The 15764-nt window shown below is 30.5% G+C and overlaps 1 pseudogene; it reads right to left on the minus strand.

The window, feature by feature from the left end:
• LOC142321435 (dynein axonemal heavy chain 1-like) overlaps positions 1 to 15320 on the minus strand; it is a 101803-nt pseudogene extending 86483 nt beyond the window's left edge.
• Between the last annotated feature and the right edge of the window lie 444 nt (positions 15321 to 15764).

Raw genomic sequence — 15764 nt, forward strand, 5'->3', positions numbered from 1 at the left:
CTTCTTCTCCAATATCAATTAAGGGGGTGCAGGTCTAACTCTACCAGGTTTTCCATGCTGAAGATACCAGAATCTAAAGAGTGATGTATCTTTGTATCTGGTAAGGATACTGCTTTTGAGGTGATTGGTCGAGTTCAATTTCTGTACAGTGGCTATATAATAAGCCCCAAGATTTAAGATTTAAGACTTAGCTAAACTCGAGCCTCTCACTCTCCTCAATAATTATCATTTGATCCGAATGTATTTCTGCAAACGGAAATTTTCATTATAAATATTTAAGGGCCTGTCTTATTCATGTTAAGATTCATCTGTACCTTCTCAAAGCTCAATCATCATATTCCATTAGAGCACTTAAGTTATTTCACATGACGTTGCTGACTTACATTATGATTTTCTCTTACTCTTTCTATCTAATTCTATTACACTTCAGTTCAACACATTTATGTTTGACTCAATCGGAAAATAAAATTTGTCTTTCATAATCTACACTGTACTTCGACTTTTATAAATTTAGATACTATAATATTAAACTTAATTTCATAAATATCATCTACGTCCAATATACAGATTATTTATCTCTCTCTCTTATATATATATATATATATATATATATATATATATATGAGAGAGGGGTAGGGGAGTGTTGAGTGGGAGAGTGAAGAGAGGGGAAGAGACAGAGGAGCCCTAGAGATGAGAGTGAGGGAGAGATAGCAGATATATATATGTAGCAGTTTCTCACAAGTAAAATGCAAAGAATTCATGACACCTTCTACAAAAAGAGTAGAAAAAAAGGATCATATAAAAATAGGTCTGGAAACTTTTTGGGTTAAAGCTAACAAAAGATTTCATTCAGATTTCTGCTCTAAGGATAAAATAAAGCCTTGCTAAAATTCTTAAAACTTGAATCAAGAGTTAAATTAGATAGTTTTATATGGTATTGAACTGAAAAATTAAATAAAACAAGTTCCAACTATAATTTTTTTGAAAATCATTTTAAAACGAAAAACTGCTGTCACAAAGCACAACTTTGTTATTTTAAAGTACAATAACATTATTAAATTACTGGTAAACAAGTAAAATTTTGCACCAAAATTTATAGAGAATTTAATTCTGAGAAAATCTCTGTAACATCAACTGAAAATGAATTAGACTTTTAGTCAGGAGTTTTTGCATCTAAATTTCCTCACTAACTTCAAGACAGCCATTATAAAGTAATTTCTATCTCATTTACTAAAACCAATTTTTACAAAAAAAATAATAATAATAATATGCTTAATTATCTATGAAATAATCACTGGAGTTTCAATAACCATATTACTTTTTACTGTAAAAAGTAATTACCAACAGAAGTTTTATAATAATGTGTGGTATAGTATTATTGATGAGCTGATTAATGGACCATTTATTTATTTTTTTTATGATCGCTTCAGAGGAATATGTACTTCAGTTTCTTACAATATAATTTTCCATTACTCTTTTAGAAGACGTTCCATTACCGAGACAAACGGTTAGGACATAAAATCACTCACAGGTATCTCATGTCAGCAGAAAATGCACCGTTATGTGTACGATGCAGTCGCCGCTTAACTGTGTGACACATCTTTATGGATTGTACGTTATGTGGCCTTGCATCGTAAATTTAAATTACCCAGAAACATTTGTCAAATTTTGGGCAAAGATAAGGAGGTTTTAGACTGGATGTTTCTATTTTTACAACATCTTAGTATTACACGTAAAATTTAATATTTTTGTAAAATCATTTATATTTTGTACCGGGAATAGTTTTTTTAATGCAGCTGTTTTTTCTTTCAATTGTTATAATTTTTACATTAGTTTTTCATTCTGTTATGCGAGAAGGGGCCCTTACAACCCGCTTGGACTTTGTTAAATTTTATATTTTTATTTTTGTGTTTCTTTTTAAATAAATTTAGCTTATTGTTAAATTCAAACTGAAATATTAATCGTAAGTTTTTTTTGCGATATTCTATCTGTGTTATTTATAGTAAGTTTAAATTTTTAATACTTAGTTTTAATTTAGTACTTAGTTTTTTCTTTTGTTATAAGTTTATTCCGAGCAATGATAACTCAAAAGCGTCTTAACATAAAATGATCAACATGAAAAGGCTTCCCATCATTTTTGTCAAGAAGTTGGGAGTTATTTGAATATAAGATTTACCAACAACCGATCGGGCAAGGTGAACCAATTAATCGGTCTCCTAAGTCACTGTCCTAACATTAATAGATTACTTATTTGCGGGGGTCGTATGAAATCATTAGTATGTATAACAAAATTTAATCATAAAAGAATAATTTTCAACACAGTTCAAATTATAAAAAGCAATCCTGATATATTAAGAAGATCCACACAGGAATTTTAAACAGAGTAGAATATTGTGTAAATAGTGAAAGAGAATATTTTGAACGATTATTGTAATAGTAAGTTACAAAACATTTTATTTATTTATATATTTTTAATAATTATTTTTTGTTTCAACATATTTTCAATTATTGAAATGAGTCTTGTAATAGTACAGTAATTTTCTATTACATTACAATCTGTCTTGTTTTTTTAATAAAAGTCAAACTTCTTAAACTCTTCACGTTAATTTAACATTAACTGATTTTCTCAGAATTAAAACTCTCTTAAATTATTTTAACAAAATTTTAGGTTAATGGTAATTAAATATTAAAACTAAAAAACTGTGTTTTACAAGAGCTTTTATAAAATTTACTAGAAACAAAGTTGCGGGTACTGTTTGAAACCGTGAAATTTATCCTTAATTTAAGTTCTCAGAACTTCAATAAGGTTTCAGTTTACTCTTTAAGCAAAATCAGGACAGAAATGTTCACAAGCTATAATATGAAAATGAAGAGTTTCTGAATCCACATTTATACAATCCTTTTTTTATTTTTTACCGGTAGAAAAATGTCCTGAAATTTTTTCCACTGCTTAGGGAACGTTTCTGTATAATTCATTAAAACTAATTATTTAAACCACTAAGATAAGAGTAAGATTGTTATATCACAATTACAAAAAAAAAGGAAATACATACAATTGCTTTATTATTTAAGCGAAAATAAAATTTATGATAAAGTGAATACAGTATTTATGCTTTTAGAACTAAAAATAATTAAAAATACCGCAAAGAAAAGAAAAAGATAGACAAATACTGAAAAGGTATATATAAATAAATATATATATACATACACAAAGAAAACACTTCATTAATAATAAAAAAAAATTCAAAATATTACAAAAACAAACACATTTCCAAAATGATCTTAGTAAACTACACAAAACAATCAAGTTAAAAAATAAATAACTTTTTAATCATAGAAATAAACAAATTGATAGTAAAAAAATATTTCAAATACAAATTTCAATATGTAATTCAATACACCACTGAAAAAAAAATCAATTTACTTTGACCTACACACACACACAACACACTACCAAGAAATACATAGATAGGCCTCTTTAATTAAAATTTCTAACTGTTTCAGGCTGTAACTATGTTTTATATTGTAATATATATATATATATATGTTACCCAAAAGTTCGGGCAATTTGAGTTTCGCGCACGAACCATTACTGGTCCGACCTGCTGCCACCTAGAGTGGCTCTCTTTGTGAATCAGTAACCAACAGCTGCGATGGTGAGAGGCTGCATTGTTAACTTTCGTGCGGTAAAATAACATTGGGTTTTACTGCTTCGGCGAAGTTCTAAATGGCAGATTTTAAACGGCAATGAACCCGCATCAAATTTTGCTTCATGCATAAAAAAACCGGTGCAGAAACCCATCGCATGCTTGTGGAAGCATTTGGTAATAATGCGATGAATAAAATTAAAACTCTTTTACAGTACAAACAATTCAAAGATGGCGAACGACAGTCGATGACGATGATCATTCAGGAAGACCATCAACAAGCGCAACACCGGAAAACATCCGAAAGTGCGAGAGGCTATTGTTGCAGATCATAGAAAAACAATCCATGATGTTTGTGCAATCTTACAAACGTCATACGGGTCCGTGCAACGCATCTTGTCGGACAATTTGAACATGAGACGCATCGCTGCAAAATTAGTACAGAGACTGTCGAACAGCGACCAGAAACAAAATCGCGTAACTGTCTGTAGCGAATTGAAAAATTCAGCAAGAGATGACGCTAACTTCATCTCGAACATCATAACCGGTGATGAGACATGGGTGTACGGGTATGATCCTGAAACTAAGGAGCCGTCGTCGCAGTGGAAGTCGCCAAGTTCACCGCGGCTAAAAAAAGTACGCCAAGTTCACAGCAACGTGAAGTCCACGATGATTGTTTTTTTCGACATCAAAGGCACTATCCATAAGAAATTTGTTCCTCTTGGTCAAACTGTCAATGGGATGTTCTATTGTGAAGTTTTAAAGCGGTTACGTGAAAGCATTAGGCGCAAACGTTCAGATCTGTGGGGTAACAACTGCTGGGTTATGCACCATCGCTAGCCGTTTGGAATTTCTTGGCTTCCAAAAAGACGGTAGTGATTCCCCACCCACTCTATTCGCCTGATGTTGCCCCGTGTGACTTTTTTCTCTTTCCGAAAATAAAATTTCAATCGAAAGGCCGTCGTTTTAACACAATTGAGGAGATTCAGGAAGAAACGCAGAACGTGCTTCGAACAGTAACAGCTGCAGACTTCCGGAGATGCATGGAATCATGGGGAAAACGCTGGGATCACTGTATCAATGCCCAAGGGGATTACTTTGAAGGAGATAGTGGAAGTTATGGTAAGCTATTTCATTTTTATGGTAAAATTCCCCGAACTTTTGGGTAGCACCTCGTGTCTATATATATATATGTGTGTGTGTATATGTGTGTGTGTGTGTGTGTGTGTGTTGTGTTTTAAAAATAGAATAAACATGTTATAAGGAATAATGAAAGCATTATGTTAGGCAAATATTATATTTGTGACTAATGTAGTTTACAAATTTAATTTAAATAAATTACAGATGCATAACAAAAATATTTTTACAAAATCTTATTACAAGATTATTTATTACTTTCAATAATACATCAAAATCATGTTGAGAGTGTGGTTTGAATGTTTTTTCTGACCATAAAACAGCAAACAGCTGCACGATCACATAGTTTAGCATATCGCATGCTAGTAACAGAATATGATCATTTCACTAAATTTTATTATTCAGTGCTTACCGCTTCCTTTTTTTTTTATAAAAATTTAACACAGTTTCGTTAAGATATCTGCTTTTTCAGAGAATCCGAATATGACTTCTTAATAAAAAAATAAAGTAATAATAAAACATTAAAATCTATGACGTAAATGTTAATTACTCGAGTCATTAATAATAAAAATAAGAATTACAACTGCTGCTACTTCAAACAGTTGATAAATAATGAAACCAATATTTTGCCACCAAATAAAATTTACGGTAATTTTTAATTGTAAATTACAATTTTTTGAAAGATTTAAATTAAATGTAAAAATCAATCGATGGATTTGAATTTTCAATTGGAATTACTGATAATGTATATTTTTCCAAAGTTGAGATTTAAATTTAAATTTGATTTATTGTCTAAAACAGAAAATTTGTTTAATCTTCCTTATATAATAAAATTTGATCTGTATTTAAATGTTACTGGAAGACTTTTTTCTTTATTACATATGCATCATAGGAGGCATCCTTTAACATCTTTAAACTCTGCTTTATTTAGTAGGAGGCAAGAAACAGCAAAATCCTCTTATATGCCTTTACCCATACTTTTTTAAGTATCCTTCATAATTACTTCATAAGAGAATCTGATCACTTATTTTGGTAAAAACTGTTCATACTATTAATACCTCAGGTTTTACAAGATCTCTTACGAAAGGAAATCTTTCATTTCCTTACATACATTTAATAAATAAATCACAAAATTAAAGTTGTTACTAATAAAACTTCATTCATGTCTTGATTTATAAAAACACGATGAAATCTGTTCATTTACAAAACATATGAAAAAATATGTTGTCAAGTTTTGTATTTTGTCTTCTTTTTTTGTTTAGCCTCTGAAACCACCATAAGGTATTACTTCAGAGGATGAATGAGGTTGATATGTATGAATGTAAATGAAGTGCGGTCTTGCACAGTCTCAGGTCGACCGTTACTGAGATGTGTGGTTAATTGAAACCCAACCGCCAAAGAACACCGGTATCCACGATCTAGTATTCAAATCTATATAAAGTATTTTTGTCTTGCACTATTATTTTACCAGTGTCAATAGAGTAATGAAAAATTAAGACATAGATAATTAAAAAAAATAAATTATAGACATGTATACATGCACCAAGGCGGATGAGGTCACACAACTACTAGAAATGGTAATGAGGGAATGGCTTAAAAATGCCCCCAAAAGTAAAAATAGGCTGAAAAATCAAAACAAACCGTGTTGGTTTTGCCAACAATTTGGCACTGCTAACAAACGAATTTAGAAATCAACTCGTTGACTGCAAAACTTACCCTGGAGCAGACATTGATAGCGACCATAATTCGGTGATAATGAAATGTAGATTGGGGTTTAAAAACCTGAAGAAAAGGTGTCAGATGAATCGGTGGAATTTAGAGAAGCTTGAAGAAGAGGAGGTAAAGAAGATTTTTGAGGAGGACATCGCAAGAGGTCTGAGTAAAAAAGATAAGGTAGAAAATGTAGAAGAAGAATGAGAAAATGTTAAAAAGGAAATTCTTAAATCAGCAGAAGCAAACTTAGGCGGAATAAAGAGAACTGGTAGAAAACCTTGGGTTTCAGATGATATATTGCAGCTGATGGATGAACGTAGAAAATATAAGAATGCTAGTGATGAAGAAAGTAAAAGGAACTATCGGCAATTAAGAAAATAAATAGGAAGTGCAAACTAGCGAAAGAAGAGTGGATTAAAGAAAAGTATTCAGAAGTGGAAAGAGAAATGAACATTGGTAAAATAGACGGAGCATACAGGAAAGTTAAGGAAAATTTTGGGGTACATAAATTAAAATCTAATAATGTGTTAAACAAAGATGGTACACCAATATATAATACGAAAGGTAAAGTCGATAGATGGGTGGAATATATTGAAGAGTTATACGGAGGAAATGAATTAGAAAATGGTATTATAGAGGAAGAAGAGGAAGTTTAGGAGGATGAAATGGGAGAAACAATACTGAGATCTGAATTTAAGAGAGCATTAAAAGATTTAAATGGCAGAAAGGCTCCTGGAATAGACGGAATACCTGTAGAATTACTGCGCAGTGCAGGTGAGGAAGCGATTGATAGATTATACAAACTGGTGTGTAATATTTATGAAAATGGGGAATTTCCATCAGACTTCAAAAAAAGTGTTATAGTTATGATACCAAAGAAAGCAGGGGCAGATAAATGTAAAGAATACAGAACAATTAGTTTAACTAGTCATGCATCAAAAATCTTAACTAGAATTTTATACAGAAGAATTGAGAGGAGAGTGGAAGAAGTGTTAGGAGAAGACCAATTTGGTTTCAGGAAAAGTATAGGGACAAGGGAAGCAATTTTAGGCCTCAGATTAATAGTAGAAGGAAGATTAAAGAAAAACAAACAAACATACTTGGCATTTATAGACCTAGAAAAGGCTTTCGATAACGTAGACTGGAATAAAATGTTCAGCATTTAAAAAAAATTAGGGTTCAAATACAGAGATAGAAGAACAATTGCTAACATGTACAGGAACCAAACAGCAACAGTAACAATTGAAGAACATAAGAAAGAAGTCGTAATAAGAAAGGGAGTCCGACAAGGATGTTCCCTATCTCCGTTACTTTTTAATCTTTATATGGAACTAGCAGTTAATGATGTTAAAGAACAATTTAGATTCGGAGTAACAGTACAAGGTGAAAAGATAAAGACGCTACGATTTGCTGATGATATAGTAATTCTAGCAGAGAGTAAAAAGGATTTAGAAGAAACAATGAACGGCATAGATGAAGTCCTACGCAAGAACTATCGCATGAAAATAAACAAGAACAAAACAAAAGTAATGAAATGTAGTAGAAATAACAAAGATGGACCGCTGAATGTGAAAATAGGAGGAGAAAAGATTATGGAGGTAGAAGAATTTTGTTATTTGGGAAGTAGAATTACTAAAGATGGACGAAGCAGGAGCGATATAAAATGTCGAATAGCACAAGCTAAACGAGCCTTCAGTAAGAAATATAATTTGTTTGCATCAAAAATTAATTTAAACATCAGGAAAAGATTTTTGAAAGTGTATGTTTGGAGTGTCGCTTTATATGGAAGTGAAACTTGGACGATCGGAGTATCTGAGAAGAAAAGATTAGAAGCTTTTGAAATGCGGTGCTATAGGAGAACGTTAAAAATCATACGGGTGGATAAAGTGACAAATGAAGAGGTATTGCAGCAAATAGAAGAAGAAAGAAGCATTTGGAAAAATACAGTTAAAAGAAGAGACAGACTTATAGACCACATACTAAGGCATCCTGGAATAGTCGCCTTAATATCGGAAGGACAGGTAGAAGGGAAAAATTGTGTAGGCAGGCCACGTTTGGAATATGTAAAACAAATTGTTAGGGATGTAGGATGTAGGGGGTATACCGAAATGAAACGACTAGCACTAGATAGGGAATCTTGGAGAGCTGCATCAAACCAGTCAAATGACTGAAGACAAAAAAAAACAAACGACATCAACGAAGTTCGAAGTTAATAACATGCAATTAAAATTGTCCTAAAAATATCACTTGAAAAGACAGAAATTAAGCCCACAAAACCAACACGATTAAAAAAAGTAAACATAAATGGTAATAAATTCAAAATAGTAACCCATTTAAATACCTCGAACAAATAATAACAAACAACCTAAATGAAAAACTAACTAAAGCTGAAAAATTAACCTGGTACGCTTGCAATAAAAAAATGTCCATTAATAAACACAAAAATAAGACACTACAACACAGTTATAAAACCAGAAGCCACTTATGCAGCAGAAACACTCTACCACCTGAACAAACAATCAAACACAGACTTCAGAAAATCAAAAGAAGAACTGGAAGGACCTGCATCGATAAAAAGTACCAGAAAGACAGGCAGTGGTGGATTGTGCCCAACAAATTCATTTACAAAGAGTTAGAACCCGTCACTGATATCACGCATCGGAGGAGAACTAAGATTTTTTGCACATGTCATGACGATGCAAGATTCAACCTTCTGAAACGGCTAGTACAGTAGAATCTTGACTTGAAAAACATCAAGACAAGATGCACAGGTTTCAGAGAAATAAGAGAGGATCTGAAGGAAATTTGCCTTTATCAGAATACACCACAGATGACAAAATTAAACAAGAAAATCAATATAAAAACACTCGCTTCACACTCACAAAAAAACACAATACGAACATTTTCTAAACTAGAAAGGGCACAAAGATCAGAATGTATGAAAAAGTACTGGGAGGACTGCAAGGCCCAAACACTCCTATCGTAGAGACTTGGATAATGGACCGACTAAAGTGATCCTATGTAGTTTAAAAGATAATAATAAATATATATAAGTTTAATAACAAAAATTTAGAAAATGTTCAAGAATAAAAAGTGACAGCTGAAAAATTCTGACATTCTTTTTTTAATAACAAAAAAAAAATTAAATTAATATCATGGTATGAAAATAAATGTCAAAGAAACAAATGTAATGAAAATAAATGACAGTAGGCAAACAAATGTCTTTTCAAAAAAAAAATTATGTAAAAGATTGAAGGATAAAAAATAAATATCTTGCATATTAAAAAAATTGTGCTGAAAAAATATTTCCAATCCATGTGAGCGTTCTACTGAACAGATAGAGTTTATTTTTTTTTATTCTGCTCAGAATGACTCAAAGATCAAATGGGTTGGCGGTGAGAAGTGTTATAAACAGAATTGGTTTTACACAGAGTTTTATAAATATATAACATTATTTTTTAATAGCAATGCTGTGGAGTAGCACGGGTCCATTAGATTTTTAGCTGATTTTTAAAAATATATAACTTTATAAAAATAATACTGGAGAACAGTAAGGCGTCACTGGTTTATTGTAAATAAAAGGTGAGTGAGACTTAAATAAACGTTATATCTGCCATGTATTTTACTCTTTTATTTTATCTATTTCAGAAATAACAGAATGATACCCAATTACAGTTTCTTGATGTTAGATGAATTTTATATTGTAAAAATAAACTCCAAGGTTTTGGAATCCAAACCCAAAACCTTCCAGATTACAGGCAGAAACACTACCGCTCTGCCATGGAGGTTGACGGAATGAAACAAAGATTATGAGACATGGGTGTTAAACAAAAGAGAACAAAAAAAAAGCTAGAAAAAATGTTTTACATGTAGACATGAAGAAGGTCAGAGATAATTTAATAGACAACCAGATTAAAAATGAAAAAGTAATGGGGAAATTGAATGAAAGCAAAAGTTTAATATTTTCAGAATATTAAATCTAGAGTACGGATAGGGTGCTCAACATGAGAAGAGGGATACATAAAACAATCTATAGAAAGTGCAAAAAACAGAGGAGTACAACTGAAGGAGTAAAAAATTATAGATGATCTATAAAGAAATGGTAGCTACCAAAAAATCAAAAGTTTTAGCTGAAAATAGATGGAATGAGAACGCTGACATGGTAGAAGAGAACTTAGCTCAGCTCAGACAGCTTTATGTGATGAAAATGATAATATCTCGCAGATAAAAAAATTGCCTGATATGACGATGTAAAGGTTTTTTTTTATAATGGCAAAGTCTTAATTATAAGCTGCTTCACCTGTCTCTCGTTTTCTTTTTTTTTCCTGTTTAGCCTCCGGTAACTACCGTTTAGATAATTCTTCAGAGGATGAATGAGGATGATATGTACGAGTGTAAATGAAGTGTAGTCTTGTACATTCTCAGTTCGACCGTTCCTTAGATGTGTGGTTAATTAAAACCACCAAAGAACACCGGTATCCACGATCTATTATTCAAATCCGTGTAAAAATAACTGGCTTTACTAGGACTTGAACGCTGTAACTCTCGACTTTCCAAATCGGCTGATTTGGAAAGACGCGTTAACCACTAGACCAACCCAATGGGTTGCTTCACCCGTCTACACAGCGAATACCAAACTTTGAGACATTTTTGGATTTTTTCTACCTAATTAAGCGAGATCTAAACACCAATGTTTTGAATTTTTTATCATCGTTTTATACTGATTTGTAATACAGGTCGACACATGTGCAGTATAAATAATTTTGAAAATTCAATTTTTACAGAAAAGTTTGCACTTTTTATACTAAAAAAAAAAATCTGTGATTGCAAACTTTATAAAACAGATAACCTACTTACAAAAAAAAATTAAATTTTACGTTTTATCGACAGTGTAGCTAAGTAAAACCACATAAATTTTATAATTTTAGTGAAGTTAATTAATTAAATTAAGCTACACCTCATTTATTTTAAATACACAGATAAAAAATTTAGTTAAGCTTTTGCAGTACCTAACCTTCAATAATTTAAAGTAATTAATATTTAAAATTTCTTCCTTTGATAACAATTAATTAAATTCACGATACAAATACTAACATACACAATGAAAATTTTTTCAAACGTGCAATTTAATCGATCCAATTTATATGACAAGTAAAATCATTATTCAGAATAAGGCAGACATGCATTTTATCCTCATTTTAAACATATTCCACAAATAACACTGGTTGTATTCTGTTCTAAACAAAGTAAAAATAAACAAAAATGTAAAAAACTGATGTGGACACCACATGACTTCCTTATACAAATATTAAATTAGATATACACATCTTTTTAAAATGAAAAGTATAAAAAATTTTATTTCATTAACAACTTCTGATATTTTATCATAATTTTTTTTATTGTTATTATTATTTATCGTAGATTAATAAATCAATATATTAAATTAAAAAGAAGAAGAAGTTTGATCAAACTTCATTCCTTTTTTTTTTCTTTTTAAAAATATCTCTTTATTAATTTTAATAAATGGTTAAGGTTATTTATATTTATTTATTTTATAAATATAATTTAACCAAACTTAGCCTACGCTCGCTAACCTTGACTAATTAACAGGAGTGTTTTGATTATTTAAATAACAAATAATTGCAATAATTACTGAATTTATTAAATAAATACTCAAAAAATTGCGGTGTTAATTAGTCAAGGTTAGCGAGCATAGGTTAAGTTTGGTTAAATTATATTTATAAAATAAAAAAATATAAATAACCATTTATTAAAATTAATAAAGAGACTGTTCATTTTCCACCGAAATCCGATTGACTACTTTGTTTTTAAATAAAGCTGCAGCTGCAGTGGCATTAATATGTAAGTACCAACTGTTCTTTTAAAAAATACTACAATTACATTTTATATTTCTAATTAATACAAAATTGAATTAATTTCACACAGCATTGTATAATTTTGCAGTTTTGTCATATGTTTCTACAATACCTCGAGCACCAATAAACCAGTTTAAAAGAAAAATTGGATATTATTTATACCTACCTCTGAGCATTATTGACAGTTAAACTGTTTATTTATTTATCAACGGCATATGCCAATTCACAATAATAGAAAAAAAAACCAGTAACAATTACTTATTTTGAAGACCAAATACAATAAATAACAACAGGATGATAATCAGCTCAATCTAACAATATAAAAAGTACCGGTAACAAAATAACAATAATAAAAGCCAACAATAAGCAACAACTACAAGCTATAACAAGATATAATGACTACAAGGTTATTTATATTATTTATAACAGCAATATAATCTTAACGAAGTTAGCAATAGATTTCAACAATTCAAAACAAAAAAAGAAAGACATGATAATCGATTGACTTGAATGCAAAAATAAATAATAAGATAAGCAAAAGCAAAACATACATAAGATGCAATCAGTAACAATAAATTAGTTGTAAATAAACAATTCCACAAAGAAAACAGGGCATAGTAATACACTGCAAAAATTTAAATGTTCTTTTCAGCTGATAGCCACTACCACAAAAGAAATCATGGAGCAGACAGACCGAGTTACACAGTCTGTGAAGTCGTGGAATAGTAGTTTGCAGCTCATAACTAGAACACACACAATGCTGAACAGATGTGATGAACTAGTCCGACATGGAATTCTGATATTAAGCAGTTTAGGACAGTCCACCTTGCTGATAAGCTCTACGGAGAATCATATCGTGCAACTACTGCCTCATCAGCAATGGCTCCAACCCCAGGATCTCCCCCATGGCACCTAGTGGTATGGACCAGTATTCAAAGCCAAACCCAACAACACGCAAAAATCTGCCATGAATGCTCTGGAGAGGCCGGATGGGTCCAAGCTGACAAGACGACCAAACATCACTCCCAAACAACAGAACTGGTCTAACATGAGCAACATAAACCACTCTCATCGCTTCAACACTCAGATCTCTCCTGGACATTCTAATAAGAAGACCCAGAGCTTGAGCAGTCCTGTTATTAATAGATCCTCAGGGTTGAGATTGTACTATAGAGTGGTCCCGAAGTCACTGATTTTTGATTTATGCCTTAGTGTAGATCCATTTAATGTGTAGTCAAACACAAGGGCATCAAAAGATGTAAACTGCTGTTTACATTTTAAATTCAAATTTTAATTAGTAAATTGTTTATTGTTTTCATTAAAAAAAATAATGAACAATTTTTAGTTTACTAATTTAATTTAATACAGATATATTACAAAAAAAACTGTCGAAATGTTCTAATTTAATTAAAAAAACTGGCTGATAAAAATTTGTCAGTTTCTCTTTTGAAGAGAAACTGACTGACAATATAAAAAATTTAGGAGAAATTACTGATCAGTACTGTATAATTCTTGTATAAATTATAAGTATAATTCTTTGTCGTAGGCAATTATTCAGAGACAATGTAGGTCTTTTATAACTGCTGATTATGACAGTGGTTGGGTAAAAACAGTGTTTATTGTAATGAACAAAGGTTGTCAGTTTATTGTACTACAAATGCACAAAATGGCTAAGCTTTATTATATTTGATTAGAAAACAAAATTTTTGATTATTATCTTTGATTTTCAATAGAAAAATGTTAAAAAAATAAATCAGATAATAATGTAAGCTATGTATAGTATTAAAATGTAATAAGAACAGTCATATTTATAATCGACAATCTGGAAGCAAGATTAATAACATGAGATTATTCTATGTATTATCAAATCAATTTTGTTGTTTTTTATTAGTATGCAGTTCACATGTAAATTGCATCCACTGAAGAGAATATTTCCTAGCTTCATGAAAAGCATTTTCTCTTGTAGGATTAGGAAACGCTATTGTATTTAACCAATCTCATAATTAGTTGTAATACAAGGCAGCCTACAAGTCACTGAAGGTTGTCTACAACCAAGAATTATATATAATCTTAACTTTTAAATATTTTATACTGCTTATTAATTTCTCTATAACATTTTTTAACTAATTAAAACAAATCTAAACATTTTTCTATAATGAGACCTGTCTGTATTAAATTAAATTACTATCCGTAATTGTTCACTATTTTTTTATGAAAAAAACAATTTACGCATTACAACTTCAATTTAAAATTTACATGTAAACAACAGTTTAACCAATAAATAATCAAAATTATGTTTAATATTTTTCTTTTAAACATTTTTATTGGTCCTTTAGGAATTGTGAAAACATATGACAAACATGAGAAATTGTATGATTCTGGTTGAAATTAATTACAAATAAAGGATCTAATTAAATGTTTTTTTAAAAACATTTTTCCCCTAAAACAAAGAACAGATTTTCATCAACGATTAACAATGTGGTAATCTTATTCCTAACCTAAATTAAACAAATTTGGACCAAAACTATTAATACAAATTATGTCACATAACATATAACAAGTAAGATATAAGATAATTTAAGATTGAATTCGCTTAAAATCGCGCAGTAAAATAAAATATTCTGTTACTGCATACAAATATATTTCAAAGATTTAAGGATGAAAGATTGTAATTGCAAATCATATAATTAACAATAATTATAAATTGGGTTATAGAAGGAATATTAATTTAATTTAGTAACAATGGCTTAAAACCAAGAAACAGTACTGACCATTTAAATAATGCTAGGTTAAGACAGTTTACTGACCTAGTTGGATAAAATCTAGTGATGAAATTTGAAGCGACCTAACAAACAATTAAACAATAATTCAAAATAAGACACACACTGATTGACATCTCATTACGTGCTACACTTATTTATTTACGTATTAAATATAAAATTCAAGTGTAGGTCAAATCGGCCTACTCTTCAAGTGACCATAACCTTTCTTAACCGATAGGGGAAATCTGACATGCAAGACGAAACAAAACAAACTAACTTTGTAGTATTAGATCACATAATTTCTATTTATACAATTGCGGATTAATAAACCGCCGTCGGCTAAAAATAATCGTCAGATAGTCCTTGCAGTTAAATATTAAAGATGACAAGATGAAATTTCGTACCTCATTTGGGTCCATTGATCTTATCGATGCAGTCGTTTAACGAATGTTTTTAAAAAATAAATAAATAAGACCGGTAGATAATACTATACTTCATTTTATTAAATTAACACTAAAACTAAAATAAAACCATAATAAATAATAATTACTGATTAACAATAATATAACAACACATGTGTGCCTGCCATCTCTCGACCCTTTATTTTGAACATTTCAGACAACACTAGC

Source organism: Lycorma delicatula, chromosome 3 (genome assembly GCF_047948215.1).
Source record: "Lycorma delicatula isolate Av1 chromosome 3, ASM4794821v1, whole genome shotgun sequence".
NCBI lineage: Eukaryota > Metazoa > Arthropoda > Insecta > Hemiptera > Fulgoridae > Lycorma > Lycorma delicatula.